Source organism: Melitaea cinxia, chromosome 1 (genome assembly GCF_905220565.1).
Source record: "Melitaea cinxia chromosome 1, ilMelCinx1.1, whole genome shotgun sequence".
Taxonomy (NCBI): Eukaryota; Metazoa; Arthropoda; class Insecta; order Lepidoptera; family Nymphalidae; genus Melitaea; species Melitaea cinxia.
In genome coordinates this window covers 15,778,559-15,793,376 of record NC_059394.1, presented here as the reverse complement: position 1 = coordinate 15,793,376, position 14,818 = coordinate 15,778,559, and the positions used below count along the sequence as shown (strand labels likewise).

Below are 14,818 nucleotides of genomic sequence, written 5' to 3'. Positions count from 1 at the left end.
ATTTGAATATAAATAACAAAAGTTGTAAACATTTTAAATATACAAAGTAATCAAACGGAATTTAAAACCATGCAAACATTTTTATTATTCATTGGCTCATTGCGCTATTAAAAACTAAGAAAAAATATCATCACAAAATTTCTTGTTGGACGCTTATCCGAGCAAAAATAGTTTCCTAAATGTTGGTTATCATGTAATAAAGCCCAACTTCACATTACAGTGAATTTTCTTTTTCGGTTGGAGATGCATCGAAAGACGTGGCGCTAGTGTTCTCCGTCCCATAGTATAGTCATATAGTGTGACTTTGACTGTCAACCGTGGATGTGGAATGTTTTGTGTTGTGAGTGAATGGTAGTTATAGGAATTGTTACAATTTCGTTTGTCATGTGGTGAGTTTTATATTTTTAAACTATATTGATTATTTCATTAAGAGAGTGTAAATGATGATAATTCCTTTATAAGTAATGTATTTTGTGCTTGGTTACCGTCTGCCGAACCGGCCGTTATTTGACCGCCATCGCCCAAGCCTGCTGACGACTGACGAGTTAAAGAGGCTCCGCCTTTTATACTTTAGTCTTAAACCTATCTTTACATACTTTTAAACATTTGCTTTTCGTAAAATATTAGATTATGTATGAAATAAAAATGATTGTTGCTTGATATAGTCGGTTATTAATATTTCAAATATAACTCGTTTTTTAGAAATCGCAATGGTTGAGTTTGTGTAGTATAATTCAGTTACCGCCTTCGCGCCTATGAATCATGACGTTTACTGTTTTAAAATTTTATAATTTAAATTTATAGATTAGTAAACCAATAATGAAATTAAAATTTATAACATTTTAATTCCAAAGTTTAGTTTATTCACATTGAGCAGTTTTTTTTCTTCAACTTCTTCAAGAAAGTTTACTCTACATGTTCAATACTTTATTGATATATTCTATTTCAATATATATATTTTTTTATCAAAAGTACCTTATATTTTATATATAATCTATAAAGTAACATATGCATATATTTTATGCTATAGTTTTTATAACAATCAGTAAGATAAAGCCACTTAACACAAACATTGATTACAACTAATTACAAGAGTTAGTCTAATTAGAATCATAGTTTTGATGTTGTTAATTGACTATTACACGATTCAGCTTTTTTAAAACTTGCTTTAAAATAGTTTTAACATTTAATTTACAGTGATAGCTATTACTGGCACTATAGAGAGCTGTAACCTGTATTTAATATTGTAATAAAAACTTTTTTATGTTTATTAACTTAATATCAAAAGTAAAGAGAGATATATAAAGTAAATAGTACTAGTTTAATTTGTTATTAGTTTACTAATAAAAATATTATTAGGATTATGCCTTCAGGATACAAGTTATCTGTGTCCTGAGTTATATGTGATAAAAAAAAAACATAATGTTTTGCATTGGCATTAACATTTAATTTGTATTTCAATTTATATATAAGTAATTGCTAATTACTATAAATCATTCATTCATTGATGACTTTACATACAATATAGAATATCATAGTGCTGAGATAGCACAGATAGTTAGGCCAATGATATGTTGGATCTTCTTTCTTTAGCCTATTGCAGTCCACTGCTGGACATGGGCCTATCCCAAAATTTGTAACAAATATTCCAGTTTTCTCTAGTCCTCATTCAGCTTCCACTGGCAATGTTACGTAGATTGTTCATCCAGTAGGCTGGAGGAGATCTTACACTGAATTTGCCTACATGCGGACTCTACCCCAGGATCATGTTGAATGCAGATTACTGAATATAAGTTTTATAGTAGTTTTGACATTACAAAGAAATTTTGTAACCAAAGTATTTTTATCAGTGATGAAACAGATATCCGGCGGAACTTAGCTGTTTGGTGTATCGCACACACACACACACACTTTGCCTTTCTTCCCGTGGGGGTCGCAAAAGGCGACCGAGGGATAGGCTCAAAATCATCAGGGTCCTGGAGAAGGAAAACTTCATTTGAAACCTGGAATGGGTTCCCCGTCAAGCATTCGTGGCGTAGCTCTAAAATGCGAAAGACTCCTGCAGCCGAACTGGCTCCACACATATTGACTCGTCGTTCCTGTGGGCCTAGCCAGTGAGGTTGAGAGGGTGGGGCAGAGTTTAGGCAACTGTGCGTTTTCCTGAAGAGTGTCTTAGGCGACACAGTGTCTGTCTGACACTGTCTAAATCGTCTGCAATAGACGGACTAAGGCCAATGATGATGATACTGATTTACTATCTGGCATCCGGCCGGATACTGAATTACTATCCGGTATTTGGCCGGATAGTGAAAACGAGGCATTTCATCTATAATTTTTACGCACTTATGTACATAAAACTACATAAAGAAAAATAGACAGTCAAGGGCATGCAATAAACCGAATTCCTTATGAAATAAATTGAGGTTTTGAAAATGGCAAAATTATATTTAAGTAACTCTCTAATCTAAGTGATAAAGATGAAGTGGTCATTGCAATTTTTTATAGAAAGATAGTAAAGAGGTCATTAAAGTTTGAATGCCAAATTAGTACCTAATTGATTGTAATCGTGGCATTATATAAGGACATGTCGCCTATTCACTGATTTTGCTGAAATTTTTTGCAGCCATTTTTTTCTAGCTCCTCAACTTTTACAATATAATTATGGTGCATGTCGCTTATTTTTCCTTTTGTATGCTTTTTGTATTTAAAAATGTTCTGACTTATTGGCCATATAGAATTCCCATTTTGAGTACTTTCATGTATAGCCAATATTTTCTATTTCAACTAGGTCGGCAAACAAGCATTCGGCTCACCTAATGGTAAGCGATTACCGTAACTTAGATGCCTGCAACACCAGACGCATCACAAGCGTGTTGCCGACCTTACTCCCAATCCCTTCAGGAGCTCTAGTCACCTTACCATAGGAGCACAACACTGCTTAAAAGCAATATTATTTGGTTGTGATCTTCTGTATGGTACTTCCCCAGTCTGGCTACTCTAGACTTTGAGCAGGATATTTCCCGCTGTGCCTTACCTCAGCTAAACAAAGTTAGCCAAGTCCTCCATGTGAAATATATTTAAGCAAAATTAGTGATGAAGAATAGGCGACCTCATCTTATTAGTCGGATAACCTTAAAATACTCTTGATATTCGTATTTCATTACTTGGTATTTATTTATCTGAGTTTTAATGATTAGTATTCATTTTCTTAAATATAATTTATGTTTTTTTGTATATGTAGTATATACATATTTACTTGCATACAAGAAATTAATTCATGTTCAAACTTTCACTGTATATAATTAATGTGTGAGAAACATTTTTATAAATATAATTAATCGTAAAGTTTTTTATTTGCTACACGTTCTGTGTATTTCATGTTGTGGCGTTACTTCTTAATTAGGTACACTGTTTATATTATTTTACCCAAAAAAAAAGTACAAAATTACTCGAAATTTGTTTTTTTTTTTTGAGGTTTCGTGCTTAATGCCTAATTGGTGCATCAGTACTGGTATGTTGTTGCTTTTCCTTTGGAAAATTAGAGTAGATTTTATTCGCTAAAAAGTCTTTAAAATTTAGGACAGTTAAAGATGGTTTAGGAATAATATTAGAAACGAAGCAAAAATTAAATTTTTCTAAAAATATATTTAAAGTTTGACCGCTTAAGATGTTAGTTTTTCTTCAATAGTATAATGTTAAAAATTAATAATTTCAAAGGAAATATCCTGTGCCGCGCTTGTTTCGGTACGAGCGTTGTGCCTCGTTTGGCATGCACGACGATGCTTGGAGCGGATGGCGACTGATTCACGGAACTCTTTATTATTTACACGCGTTATGCGTTGGCAAAACATGTCATCGGTATAATTAACGTTAATTTTCGAAATATGATCATATTTATGTGAACTACAGAAAAAAAATTACTTTAACCCTTAATATGATTGACATGAGTCACAATGACTGTGTTACAAATGTTCACATAATGAAGTGATATTGGTGGTGTTCCAAGTTCTATTATATATTTTCATGTAATGAAATACAAAGTATTCATTCATTCACTCATTATATCAGCTTTCAGTAGTGCCAAACGAGATCGTATGACACTACTGAAGTACTGAAATGATTTGCCAATGTCATACATAATTATATACCTACTATAGATCCCTCTTACCACATGACGTTGAAGAAATAATGTATCAAATCGGCACAATTTTCATCTATTACACGAAGAATTGAATTAAATTGAAAGGTCTGTCTGCGTCTGTGGAATGTCTATTCATATTATACTTTGTTAAATAGCAGTTTATCCGTTATAACTCAATGGAATTCGACTTCAGCGGAGTTGTAGTAGAATGCAGTTGGACTTTGATATAAAATATTTCTTATCATTTACGATAAACTTATTATACTTAAACATCTTTTTACCATTGTAACATAATTAGTAATGCAAAATCGCGTCCTTGTTCTATATTCGAGCCCTAAAAATAGGTCAATTGGTACTAGGTTTTTCCTTTTAGTACCCAAAGGAGTGTGGAATACTAAAGGAACATCGTTACTAAAATTCCATTGTCCGCCACGGGGTCACTGAGGCAACAAATCTTGAAATGCTTGCAGAATGTCGAGATAAATTCATCATCGCGGAAAGCAACTGTAACTAATACTTTCCTACTATATTATACTATACTTTTTATATTTATGATTAGATTACTTATTACTATGCTTTTTACATTTATGATTAGTGTTCTGCTTCTATTAATTATCGCGGAATGTTTTGTAGACAATATAACCCTAAAGTCTGGTGGCTTTAGATAATAGCACGCTCTTACGAGTTTATTAATTTGATAGAAAGTTTATAAAATGTGGGTAGGTACATATTTTTGCAATAAATGTAATGAACGTGTAGGAAGTAACGTAATATCTATCATATACCGACGTAACGCGCATCCTGGTCGCGATAAAAATGATTAATGAGTCCATTACGTATTGTTATATTCATTTTATTTATATTAATAGGGTTTGAAAATATATAAAAAATGTATTATATATTTGATAAATTGTCGACAAATAACGAATATACACATCTTAAATACTTACTAAAATTTTTAGAATCAGCACGCTACAATAATAGGGTTTAGTGATTTTGACTAGATTCTAATAAGGGAGCCTCTATATACCACGTGGTCATATTTTCGCCCTTAGACTCTTCCCTCTCCTCATGTAGTATAACGTAGCTTTTCCTGTTACCGTTGTATTTTTTCGCTAATTTTCAGTTTTTTACTTTACATTAAAGAAAAAAAAAGTTTATTTTAAAGGAGTAATAATAATTTTTGCTTACGATATATATATTTTATAATAAATAAATAAATAAATAAATAAATAAATTTTATATTTATAATTAGTCTGACTCAAATGATGGCTTTAGCCACTCTTGTAAGTTATCGATTATTGGGATATATTCTTGATAGAAAGCATTAACCAATAGACCTTTTTCGCTACGAAGACTCGTTTCGAGTAAGACAAATAAAATTATTGAACAATTATAAAACTATTTTCCAAAAAAAATTACATCTGAAGAAAACTACTTCGCTTTTCTTCCCCCCAACCCCCAATTAACGTAGCTCAGCTTAGCATTCAAACTTATCCTCAACCAGGTTACGTGGTTTATGGACGCTCCCTAAGTTAAATGATATGATTCGATACGTACCGACTCGTGAGTCCCTAAACATGAGTGAAGGCAGACATGACATAGTGTTCGAATTACCAGTATAAAATATGATTCATGGTTATTTTTTATCAATGAATATGTTTAATGACATTGTTACTTAATGTGTTAGTTTGTTATCGCTCATGATAGTATATTTTATCGTAGCTATTCACAGATAATTATAGTCGAATGTTGGACGAGTGAGTCGCTAAGCAAGCCGTACATCCAAGAAGGTGTGAATTAATAATAAATTAAGCTGTTATCAGACATACAGATTACTTTGTTATAATCATTAAATAATCTTTGCTTTGTTACTAAGAAGAATAAAATATATTGTAGCTCGCTATCTATTATGTAATTTTTCGAAACGAGTTTAATTGTTCCAAAGGTAACAAGTCATGCAAGCATTTAAATATAGATAAGTTAACGCAAAAATATGTCATAGTTTGAAATAATGATACACAATTTTTACGGCATTTGTATTCCTTTCATATCGTATATTTCCGTAAAATATTCGTTTCTATTTCCTACATAATTTAGGAATCACACGCATCATCAAACTGGACTAACAATATGTTAGCCAGTTAATAAGCAGTTGAAAGTTTAGCAGCATTTAAGTCGATGGCCATTTAAGTTAATAATAATATAATATTTACGTTGTACTGAATTTTGTCTATACTAGAGATGCCACGAATAGTAATTTTGCCGAATACCGAATACCGAATGTTCGGCGAGGCTCTTGGCCGAAGCGCCGAACATTCGGCAGCCGAATATTCGGCCACACTTAGTACTTTTCGCGGGCGACAAGACACAACTCGTCACGGTACGAGTTTAAACTTGCATCGCTGAAGTACCTAATACGTTTGGTAGGCGCGGGCGGTTTTGTTTCATATTTTCATTTGTGATTGTGATTAGGTCACGGTCGTGTCACAACCTGCTTTATGTGTTGATCGTTAGTGCATCGTACGTACTATATACTAACAGTGTTGCAAAAGCTACCGATTTATCGGTAGATCTACCGATTTTGGCCCTTGTCTACCGATATACCGATTTAGCAGTGCTATCTACCGAATTTTTGAATTTTCAACTCATCATCATCATTACAGCCTATACAGTCCACTGCTGGACATAGGCCTCCACAAGTTTACGCCAAAAATAACGTGAACTCATGTGTTTTGCCCATAGTCACCACGCTGGGCAGGCGGGTTGGTGACCGCAGTACTGGCTTTGTCGCACCGAAGACGCTGCTGCCCGTCTTCGGCCTGTGTATTTCAAAGCCAGCAGTTGGATGGTTATCCCGCCATCGGTCGGCTTCTTAAGTTCCAAGGTGGTTGTGGAACCTTGTTATCCCTTAGTCGCCTCTTACGACACCCACGGGAAGAGAGGGGGTGGCTAAATTCTTTAGTGCCGTAGCCACACAGCACATTTCAACTAATGTAAATAGTGTAATGAATTTTCAACTAATGTAAAATAATTTTCTAAAAAAAAATATAACTAAAAGAAAACGGTAACACAAAATCAATGCACGGGGACTTCCCAAAATTCTACCCACCACGTCGAATATAACCGTTCAAATCCGCAGTGTGTTAAAACAAATTGAACTAACACATCAAATTATAATAGAGTTTATTATTGTCTGGTGAGTATACAAGGGAAAATCCCTGAAGATAACTTTCTTCGGGTTTGTTTCTTGAATTAGGTATAGGACTAGTGATGGATTATTTTTGCATTGTATCGATGGATTAGGATTAGTATTTTTTTTTATGTCACTAGGTCGGCAAACAAGCGTACGGCTCACCTGATGGTAAGCGATTACCGTAGCTTATAGACACCTGCAACACCAGAAGCATCGCAAGCGCGTTGCCGACCCAATCCCCAATCACCCCAGGAGCTCTGGTCACCTTACTCACCAGCAGGAACACAATACTGCTTGAAAACAGTATTATTTAGCTGTGATCTTCTGTAAGATCGAGGTACTACCCCAGTCGGGCTGCTCCATATTTTGAGCAGGAAATTCCTGCTGTGCCCTACCTCAGTTAATCAGTATTCGGATTCATTATTGATATGGGAAGATTCAATTCGCATTTAACAAATGTAGTTGCGAAATTTTGTGAAGTGTTAAGCGAATTCATCGCTAATTCATACTTCTTTCGCGGCAACGTGCTATTCTATCGCACCACGGGAAGTCGGGAATACTAATAATCTGTTTCATTATTAGCAATTTAGCAGTTGCTGCGGAGAATTAAATTATGCAATTATTATCTTTGATTTGTTTGTATTTATGATGCTTGTATGGACTACTTCTATAATTAATCTTTCTTAGTGATAAAACGTATTGCTTTTGAGTACTTTCTTTTTCTGTAATGTAAAATAATTATAATTATAAATGGAATATAAATTTGCACGCCATTTAAGGTAGATTATATGAGACATTGTAACTAATAACACCTTATGTATTAACTATATTCATGCAAATAAAGAATTTGATTTAATTTAACGGAACAAATTTAAATAAATGAACGCATTATTGACATAAAATACTTTTGTTTTACTCCGAGTAAAAATCTACCGATTTCTACCGATTTTTCGGAGCCAAATATACCGATTTTTTATTTTACACTTTTGCAACACTGTATACTAAAATAATAACATTTAACGTGATTGATTACCACAAGAACTATCATCGTTTGTTCGAAAAAGGCAAAATGAATCAATTTAATAAGAAATCGCCTATTTGGAACTATTATAAAATTTATAGTGAAGACAATAAACTGGCAGTTTGTTTGTTGTGTTTGTTTCTTACCACTGGCAGATTTTAAATATTAATTTGTTAGTTCTTTTTTGGTTAAATAAATATCTTTGTGAGTAATATTTTGAGTTTTTTCATAATTTATTTGGTAATCCTTACTGTATTTTATCATAAATAAGGAAGTAAATCTGTTTATCATGATTTCACGCCCAAAGGCCAAACTGCTGAATCGATTTAAATGAAATTCGGTACAGAGATACTCTAGAGCCTTATAAAGGACATGGGCTATAATTTACGCGAAGTCGCGGAAAAACAGTTAGTAAGCAATAAAAAAATTGCTATTCGGTATTCGACCAAATGGTTAACCATATTCGGCCGAATACCGAATAGCGACAAAAAGAGGCCGAATAGCCGAATACCGAATAATTGCCGAATATTCGTGGCATCTCTAGTCTATACATAATTGAAAATTATTTCTTAGTTCTATTTTTTTTTTTTTTTTTTTCTTTTTTTTTTTTTTTTTTTTTTTTTTTCTTACCCTCCGATATAGGGGTCGGAGACTTTGTTTACTATCTACTTTTTCATACCAGTTCTCGCTTTTATGCCTCTCTTACTTTCATGCCTCATACTTGATCTTTCTTACATCCATCACCTTTCTTGCACAGGGTGGGTTCCCTCTATTTGTGTCCTAATTGTCTACTTTGGCTACCTTAACTTAGCTTATGTGATATAAGGGGGGTAAATAAATTTGCACATTTGGGATCATAACTTTTTGTTTTACAGGTTTTTGTTTTCTTTGTTTCTAATACTTACTGCTAATTATTAATAATGATATTTATTATCATTATGACAATTTTCCATTTTATTTTAATACAACTTTTGTTTCGTAATTTCTACTATAAAGGGTCTTAATCTACTTAACATGGTTTGATTATTAATTGCTAACACTTATACGTTTTGTTTATGGTTCATTATTCTATATTTACTTACTTACAACTTAGATGTATTTTATCTTTAACATGTTCCTTACAGTTTAACTTAATATTTCTTCAAATTCTCTCTTATATTTACTATTTACATTCGATCTTAATTGTATATCCTTAGCCTATCCTTTCTTAGTTCTATTTAATAGAGAGATGCATAAAAGACGAACTAATCAATTATTAACAGTATAAATTTAATGTTTAAGCACCTGTTTCTGTGTTGTGGATAACGCTTTTTGACGGATGACGATACAATTAACTACAATCTTAAGATATATATACGAAAGTTAAAATTAAGAGATATATACGAATAAAAATATCTCATAAATATAGTAGAATTTGACGGTAAAAAAGAATAATGAATCAAAATTACTATCGGATACTGTCATCAGTCAAATTGCGTTATTCGCTAATGGTGATACAGGCCCTAAACATCAGTAATAACAAATTAATTACACCAGTGTGTAAGTAAAACATCAGTAATAAATGAATTTATTACGGCAAAGCGCCTTCAAGATTCTCCGAAAAGTTCTCATGAGAGACCTTGAGATAAAATTTAAGACATGTAGGTCAATTTTCTCATGTAGGTCAATTAGGTCAAATAGTTTTATATTCAGTTTTCTTCCTTATTCGTACGCTTTTCAAAAAAATATGGTCTAACAACTGTTAGTCTATTTTTAGTTTTAACCTTTTGACATTTATCAAATGTGTCTCGCTTTTAACCTTTGTTATATGTTGTACAAAACGACACAAGTATACAATTCAGCATTTCTGTTTTTAGTAATAGAATTATTTAAGATGACCTGGAAGAAATTTTTGCTATTTCGGTAATAATTATTTTATCTTTGGCCTTTGTTAAAAAAATTGAGACAAAAGTGTCACAATTTTTTTTTAACTTAAAGTTTTAATATAATTATGAAATCTTAGTAAGAACCTGTGGAAAGATCGTAGATAGTTGTTGTAATTTTCCATTTCAAATTAACACAATATATCACCTAAATAAATGTTCACATAGTTAATAATGTGGTCGCAACAATTGCTCTAGTGTCTAATATCCTCGTAAGAGCCAAGTGGTCTCTTGATTAGTGAATGGATTGTTGCTAAGGCTAAGCGTATGGTGTTATGTTGAATAAGCACAGTAGAGAATTGAACGCACAGAGCAATATCGTCGATGTTGACTTTTTTTCTCCAATCTTCGGCTCGACGATGAATCTGTCACATAAATTGTTCGTATTTAAAACGGATATTTACCATGTTTGTTGTTGGTTATTTCAGTCATATATAGCCTTATATTATCATCTGGACGAGCTTGCCACGTTCTGCAATTATAGCAGAGCTACTGAAACGAAACGATATGTGTATAAAACTGCGCTGGATTTCTAGTTTTCTAGTATAAAAAACTATTCCTAAAATCTTCAAACTTCCTGTGTTCTGTGCTGTGCTGCATATGCGGTGTAAGTTTAGCATACGTTGAGTCTTCAGTTCAAAGTCGAGCTTGCATTTGGCACACCCACAAATCTGTCACGTTAAAATGTTAATTAATTATGATTATTGAAAAAATAAATATTATTGTTGTTGCATTTACTTCCAGTTTTTTATAAATATAAAAAAAAAAAAATTTGACTTAACAGTTTTGTACATGTTTGTTCTAATCGCTTAGTCCCATAAATGATCACAGATTTGTCGAAACACGTCTCGATGTCAATCACACGTGATTAATGTAATTTTATTGTTGTTTCAGATTATGTGTGCGTATCGTCAGATAAGCGATTGTTGTGTGATAGTTCTCTGAAACAATACAACAGTGTGGAATGGTTCCGGAGTGTCGGAGGCGTCTTCTCGATGTAAGTCTAAGCAAGTATACTATTGATAAGAAACTAGAACGTTGATCAATAAGAGGTATTAGTAAAAGCCTTTAAATAAATTATGGAATTAGCCTTTAAATAATTAACGAAAATTTAGAATTAAATATTGTTTTTTAATGTTTACGCGACTTTCACTCATTATAGTGAAACAAATTTTTCGGGTTTGTTCGTAGTTTATTATGTTTTTAGACGCCAGACGTTTCGGATACTTTACTCTTTATAGCAACCATGGTCACAGGAGGACTCTAAACGTCGGACATCTAAAAAACACAATAAACCGAGATAAAATCCGAAAAAGTCGTTCCATTATAATTTAGAATCAGGTTTTTTCAACATTAAAACTAATGTGAAGCTTGGCTGGTCTCCAAAAAAGTCAGCGTAATTGCACTAGACTTTTTTCATTTTCAATTAAAAACTTGTCGACTCTTAATGACCAAAACCAAAAAGTTTGATTATAAGATTAATTTAGAACCCAAACACAGTTTCGTAGGATGTGTTTATGACTACTGAGTAATAAATCGTAAGTTTGTGTGAAGATTTAGTTCCTCTATCTGTGTTTATGAGTAAACTTGCGTCGTTAACTGAAATACCCTCACGTACTCACCATTCACATTCACCAAGTATATATTATAGAAGTACACCCGTTAAAAATTACTTGAAGTACGTGAGAATTTATATGCGTAATCACGACGATGATATAAAAATAGACCTCTCCTATATATTTTTTCGTTGACTTAAGTTTACTGTGCCTATTAGACAGACGACTTAAACTTCGCCGATCAGATCACGTGAAATAAAATTTAATTAAAAGCTTCAACTCAAACAAGAATGGTTATTTAACGAATTCAAAAAAAAAAAGAAAAAAAAAATTGAGAAGCCGTAACTGCTTGGACATGGGGTATTGTTACACAATTTGAGGTTAGACTTACATTGTAGTTTCTCATTGACTTTTCGTAACGGTCAACTAAATTAACGTTTATGGTTAAGCGCAGCAACTAGTAGTTATATCTATACATATATACAAATAAATAAAACTGGAGTGACTGTTTGTAATATTAAAATACCCGCTTTTTATTAAATGCATATAGATGTATACACGCTACATATACCAAAATAACATTTTTATCTGTGCCCGCGACTTCGTCCGTTTAATAAAATTGTTAATTTGACAAAAATGTTATTGTTCAGTTTGCAGACTTATAAGATAAATAAATTTCTAAAATAGAAGTAGCCTAACTATGTGCCAGTGGAGGTCCCGTCAAAATCGATCCAGCCGTTTCAGAAATTAGACGAAATAAACAGACAGACAGACGAACAAAAATTGTAAAAAATGCTATTTTGGTATATGTAGTGTCTACATCCATACGTATTTGTGTTAAAGATATTCTTTAGGATTTATCGAATTTGGACCGATTATTTTAGTGTTGAAAAATATTACGGACTCCATCAGAGGTCATGTGACTTATGTTACAGCTGGCTCATTGACTTCCCCGTAATCTTATAAAATTATCACTCCTTTAAACATTAGCTGACTTGCAAACCGGTTGTAGTAGTGTTATGTAAAGTCTCTGGCGATTTTCCTTAAATGTCCGTTTTATTTGTGACTATAGCTGTAATAAAAAGTATGTTTTATGGACGTCGACGACAGTAGATTATTTTCATTTCGAGAGCAAAAGTAAGCGACTATACGAGTATATCATGCTGGTTTAGTTTTTATAAATTTATGTCAGAAGTGTACATTGTAAGTACGCTACACTTAAGACTATTTTTCGATACACCCTATATTTATAGTGATTAAATATATAATGTAAATTTTATTTGCCAAAATATGTAATAAAATAAAAAAGTAAATAAATCGTTCAATTTTCTAAACCTGTTTTAAATCTTTATTATTTATCGTTTCCTATATAACGGTTGACTTAATAAAAATTTGATTTGAGATGCTCAGGCTCAGGTAAATAGTATTTTAATTACCGTTAGAATGGTTTTTATAATTCAGTTAAAATAATTACTCCGATCCTTCTGTAACTTTCAATCTATTTTTCAATCTATTGATCTAAACTATGTAATATTGACTACATATTTTCAGGTTACGTACATTGCCGTTTTCTCGAGGTAGAGCTTTGGGGTAAAGAGTAAAAAAAAGACGTTACTCCATGTGTCAACCTACTGTGTGGCTCCCTATATTCTCAAATCTGCTGTCTAAGTTCTCTTTATAAAAGAAAAAACTAGCCCATCAGATGGAAATTTACAATCTGTTACAATACAGAACAGTTTTCTTATTAATTTGAGTCTTCACACTCAAGAGGAATGTAATCCGCACTACGAAATAATTCACAAAGCCGTTAAGTTCAATTAGTATTCATCACGCGACTCGATGGCTAGTTGACGCCTTGTTTCACTAGTTTACGATCTATCGCCAGAACATTACATGTTCCTGTATATGTCTACACCGCAAAGACAACACAAATACCCCCATGAACCTTAATACATTAGACTTAAAGACTATGATGCCAAAGGACATCCCTCATTTGTGGTCTACCTGATACCAGTGAGGCTTTAATTGCTAGCAATGAGACGTCATTACATTATTAGTTAGCTAAGTGTTGTCGTGATATAAGTCATGTCATTTCTAAACGCATATTTTTCACGTTAAATGATTATTTAATACAAAATCCTAAATTCAGTCTTAAATGCCATTAAATAAAAAAGAAGATTCATCAAAAGGAATAAATAAAAATGTCAAAGACCAACACAATAGATATATCGATAGTTCAAAGAACCACTTTAAACACTAGATAAAACGTACAGAATTACGATTTTTTATAAGCTGTGTCAATATAAAAACTTATCGGGATAGATGATGATCGTAGATAAGTGTCCTTATATTAACATGAATTCCTATTCAAGTAGGTTCGGATATGCATCTATTTCAAGAAACTTTATTTTGATTTTTGAAGCTGATGTTAAAAGAAACTATACCTTATCAAAACAATAATAAAAAAGCAGGTAGATATTATAAATTTTGTAACGGTTTCTATTTAAATATTTCAGTATAATCTTCAAACTGAAGTTAAACCAATTTTGTTGGATATTAAGATGATTATCTCACTTCAATTCAGCCTGATACAGTCCACTGCTGGACATAGGCCTCCACTCGTGCCAAAAATGCCGTGAACTCATGTGTTTTGCCAGCCGAAACCGCCCGTCTTCGGCCTGTGTATTTCAAAGCTAACAACTGAATGGTTATCCCGCCATCGGTCGGCTTTTTAAGTTCCAAGGTGGTAGTGGAACTGTGTTATCCCTTAGTCGCCTCTTACAACATCCACGAGAAGAGGGGGCGGCTATATTCTTACTGCCGTAACCATACAGATTATCTCAATAATAACAAATTTGTTTTGCATACATGTGTACAATTGAATTAACTCTAAAAATATTTACGTAAATTCATATACCAACATAAGAATATAAAACTAATTATACAACATACATACAAATACTTTCAAGTTTACAATTTATA

At 32.6% G+C, this 14,818-nt stretch overlaps 1 protein-coding gene across 1 annotated transcript in view; it reads left to right on the top strand.

Annotated features, from left to right (window-relative positions):
* The first annotated feature begins 230 nt into the window (after positions 1–230).
* Positions 231–14,818, top strand: part of LOC123657742 (ADP-ribosylation factor 6) — a 41,437-nt gene continuing 26,849 nt past the window's right edge. The window contains exons 1-2 of the mRNA XM_045593260.1: positions 231–389; positions 11,175–11,277. The gene's annotated coding sequence lies outside the window, so the exon portion shown is untranslated. The remainder of the gene's footprint in view (positions 390–11,174; positions 11,278–14,818) is intronic.